Here is a 5,000-nt window from a genome sequence, read left to right as displayed (position 1 = left end):
CGGCCCTGGTGCGGTCGGTTGCCTCGAGCACCATCGGCACACGCTGGGCCCTGGTGCGGCACGTTGCCTCGACCACCATCGGCAGCCTCGACCACCATCGGCACACGCTCCGCCCTGGTGCGGCAGGTTGCCTCGACCACCATCGGCACACGCTGGGCCCTGGTGCGGGCGCTTGCCTCGACCACCATCGGCACACGCTCCGCCCTGGTGCGGCAGGTTGCCTCGACCACCATCGGCACACGCTGGGCCCTGGTGCGGGCGGTTGCCTCGACCACCATCGGCACACGCTGGGCCCTGGTGCGGGCGCTTGCCTCGACCACCATCGGCACACGCTGGGCCCTGGTGCGGGCGCTTGCCTCGACCACCATCGGCACACGCTGGGCCCTGGTGCGGCAGGTTGCCTCGAGCACCATCGGCACACGCTGGGCCCTGGTGCGGCAGGTTGCCTCGAGCACCATCGGCACACGCTGGGCCCTGGTGCGGGCGCTTGCCTCGAGCACCATCGGCACACGCTCGGCCCTGGTGCGGTCGGTTGCCTCGAGCACCATCGGCACACGCTGGGCCCTGGTGCGGCAGGTTGCCTCGACCACCATCGGCACACGCTGGGCCCTGGTGCGGGCGCTTGCCTCGACCACCATCGGCACACGCTCGGCCCTGGTGCGGTCGGTTGCCTCGAGCACCATCGGCACACGCTGGGCCCTGGTGCGGCAGGTTGCCTCGAGCACCATCGGCACACGCTGGGCCCTGGTGCGGGCGCTTGCCTCGACCACCATCGGCACACGCTGGGCCCTGGTGCGGGCGCTTGCCTCGAGCACCATCGGCAGACGCTGGGCCCTGGTGCGGCAGGTTGCCTCGAGCACCATCGGCAGACGCTGGGCCCTGGTGCGGCAGGTTGCCTCGAGCACCATCGGCACACGCTGGGCCCTGGTGCGGTCGGTTGCCTCGAGCACCATCGGCACACGCTGGGCGCTGGTGCGGGAACTTGCCTCGACCACCATCGGCACACGCTGGGCCCTGGTGCGGCAGGTTACCTCGATCACCATCGGCACACGCTGGGCCCTGGTGCGACAGGTTGCCTCGAGCACCATCGGCACACTATCGGCCCTGGTGCGGGCGGTTGCCTCGACCACCATCGGCACACGCTGGGCCCTGGTGCGGGCGGTTGCCTCGAGCACCATCGGCACACGCTGGGCCCTGGTGGGTTTAGGCACATCTTCAAATTTCTGCCGTGCCAATGCCATTTTTATGGCTTGTAAATTCATACAATGGTCCCCTAAGCCTTCACGTGAAGTTTCGTTGGAAGATGACTCGTTTTCTATTTTTCACGATTTTCGAAACTTTTTGCGGTTCGGGAATTTTTAAAATTTTTTTATAAGGATTTTTGGCCCCAAATTTTGTAGGCATGATCCTTCTATTTTTGTTGGCATGCACAAAAAAATTCAGCTAAAAACTCGAAGTAGAGAAGATTTTGTGACCGTTTGAAAAAAGTGTCCCCATTTCAGACACTTTAACGGCTACTGGTAGCAAACCTGTAAAATCTCAAATGCTCTTTAAGGGGGTGTGAATTCTCAGAGGTTTGATGAGGGATAGGGGGCCAACACAAGGCCAAGTACCAGCACCCATCGCACATCATGTGCGCACACCCCCCCGGCCCCCCTCCCAATCGCCGGAACCCCAATGCCGCCGGTCAGGTTCTCCGGCGGTACTCCGGCGATGCTCCGGCGATGCTCCGGCGATGCTGTCCCGAGTGAAAAAAATGCGGCACCAGCACATGCTGGAGCCAAGCATGGGCACCGTGGCTCAAAATCGAACTTCGGCCAAGGCCTCGACCATCAATGGCACATGATGACGCATGGTGATGGCACATGCATCGACCATCATCGGCATAGGCTGCCCTTCGGTACGGGCACTTGCCTCGACCGCCATCGGCACAAGCTGGGCCCTGGTGTGGGTTGTTGCCTCGATCACAATCGGCACATGCTGAGCCTTGGTGCGGGCGGTTGCCTCGAGCACCATCGGGAGACCCTGGGCCCTGGTGCGGCCGGTTGCCCCGATAACCATCGGCACACGCTGGGCCCTGGGGCGGGCGCTTGCCCCCAGCACCATCGGCACACGCTGGGCCCTGGTACGGGCGGTTGCCCCGAACACCATCGACACAAGCCGGCCCTTGGTGCGGGCTCCTGGCTCGACCACCATCGGCACACGCTGGGCCCTGGTGCGGGCGCTTGCCTCGACCACCATCGGCACACGCTGGGCCCTGGTGCGGGCGCTTGCCTCGACCACCATCGGCACACGCTGGGCCCTGGTGCGGCAGGTTGCCTCGAGCACCATCGGCACACGCTGGGCCCTGGTGCGGCAGGTTGCCTCGAGCACCATCGGCACACGCTGGGCCCTGGTGCGGGCGCTTGCCTCGAGCACCATCGGCACACGCTCGGCCCTGGTGCGGTCGGTTGCCTCGAGCACCATCGGCACACGCTGGGCCCTGGTGCGGCAGGTTGCCTCGACCACCATCGGCACACGCTGGGCCCTGGTGCGGGCGCTTGCCTCGACCACCATCGGCACACGCTCGGCCCTGGTGCGGTCGGTTGCCTCGAGCACCATCGGCACACGCTGGGCCCTGGTGCGGCAGGTTGCCTCGAGCACCATCGGCACACGCTGGGCCCTGGTGCGGGCGCTTGCCTCGACCACCATCGGCACACGCTGGGCCCTGGTGCGGGCGCTTGCCTCGAGCACCATCGGCAGACGCTGGGCCCTGGTGCGGCAGGTTGCCTCGAGCACCATCGGCAGACGCTGGGCCCTGGTGCGGCAGGTTGCCTCGAGCACCATCGGCACACGCTGGGCCCTGGTGCGGTCGGTTGCCTCGAGCACCATCGGCACACGCTGGGCGCTGGTGCGGGAACTTGCCTCGACCACCATCGGCACACGCTGGGCCCTGGTGCGGCAGGTTACCTCGATCACCATCGGCACACGCTGGGCCCTGGTGCGACAGGTTGCCTCGAGCACCATCGGCACACTATCGGCCCTGGTGCGGGCGGTTGCCTCGACCACCATCGGCACACGCTGGGCCTTGGTGCGGGCGGTTGCCTCGAGCACCATCGGCACACGCTGGGCCCTGGTGGGTTTAGGCACATCTTCAAATTTCTGCCGTGCCAATGCCATTTTTATGGCTTGTAAATTCATACAATGGTCCCCTAAGCCTTCACGTGAAGTTTCGTTGGAAGATGACTCGTTTTCTATTTTTCACGATTTTCGAAACTTTTTGCGGTTCGGGAATTTTTAAAATTTTTTTATAAGGATTTTTGGCCCCAAATTTTGTAGGCATGATCCTTCTATTTTTGTTGGCATGCACAAAAAAATTCAGCTAAAAACTCGAAGTAGAGAAGATTTTGTGACCGTTTGAAAAAAGTGTCCCCATTTCAGACACTTTAACGGCTACTGGTAGCAAACCTGTAAAATCTCAAATGCTCTTTAAGGGGGTGTGAATTCTCAGAGGTTTGATGAGGGATAGGGGGCCAACACAAGGCCAAGTACCAGCACCCATCGCACATCATGTGCGCACACCCCCCCGGCCCCCCTCCCAATCGCCGGAACCCCAATGCCGCCGGTCAGGTTCTCCGGCGGTACTCCGGCGATGCTCCGGCGATGCTCCGGCGATGCTGTCCCGAGTGAAAAAAATGCGGCACCAGCACATGCTGGAGCCAAGCATGGGCACCGTGGCTCAAAATCGAACTTCGGCCAAGGCCTCGACCATCAATGGCACATGATGACGCATGGTGATGGCACATGCATCGACCATCATCGGCATAGGCTGCCCTTCGGTACGGGCACTTGCCTCGACCGCCATCGGCACAAGCTGGGCCCTGGTGTGGGTTGTTGCCTCGATCACAATCGGCACATGCTGAGCCTTGGTGCGGGCGGTTGCCTCGAGCACCATCGGGAGACCCTGGGCCCTGGTGCGGCCGGTTGCCCCGATAACCATCGGCACACGCTGGGCCCTGGGGCGGGCGCTTGCCCCCAGCACCATCGGCACACGCTGGGCCCTGGTACGGGCGGTTGCCCCGAACACCATCGACACAAGCCGGCCCTTGGTGCGGGCTCCTGGCTCGACCACCATCGGCACACGCTGGGCCCTGGTGCGGGCGGTTGCCTCGAACACCATCGGCACACGCCGGCCCTTGGTGCGGCCGGTTGCCTCGACCACCATCGGCACACGCTCGGCCTTGGTGAGGGCGCTTGCCTCGACCACCATCGGCACACGCTGCGCCCTGGTGCGGGCGCTTGCCTCGACCACCATCGGCACACGCTCGGCCTTGGTGCGGGCGCTTGCCTCGACCACCATCGGCACACGCTGGGCCCTGGTGAGGGCGCTTGCCTCGACCACCATCGGCACACGCTGGGCCCTGGTGCGGGCGGTTGCCTCGACCACCATCGGCACACGCTGGGCCCTGGTGCGGGCGGTTGCCTCGACCACCATCGGCACACGCTGGGCCCTGGTGCTGGCGGTTGCCTCGACCACCATCGGCACACGCTGGGCCCTGGTGCGGGCGGTTGCCTCGAACACCATCGGCACAAGCCGGCCCTTGGTGCGGGCGGTTGCCTCGAGCACCATCGGCACACGCTGGGCCCTGGTGCGGGCGGTTGCCTCGACCACCATCGGCACACGCTGGGCCCTGGTGCGGACGGTTGCCTCGAGCACCATGGGCACACGCTGGCCCTTGGTGCGGGCTCTTGCCTCGACCACCATCAGCAGAAGATTGCCCCTACGTCGAACACCATCGATACATGCCGGGCCTTGGTGTGGGCACATGCCTCGAGCTGGTGCGGGCGGTTGCCTCGACCACCATCGGCTCACGTTGGCCCTTGTTGCGGGCACATGCCTCGACCACCATCGGCACCTGCGCACCCTCGGTGTGGGATTTGCTTGTTTGGAAAAAGTGTCCCCGTTTCAGACATTTTAACGTCTACTGGTAGCATATCTGTAAAATCTCTAATGCTCTTTA

The sequence above is a fragment of the Durio zibethinus genome, unplaced genomic scaffold (assembly GCF_047325235.1).
Source record: "Durio zibethinus cultivar Kanyao isolate XHJ-2024 unplaced genomic scaffold, ASM4732523v1 HiC_scaffold_3, whole genome shotgun sequence".
NCBI classification, from domain to species: Eukaryota; Viridiplantae; Streptophyta; class Magnoliopsida; order Malvales; family Malvaceae; genus Durio; species Durio zibethinus.
Note: the sequence above shows the minus strand (reverse complement) of the source record.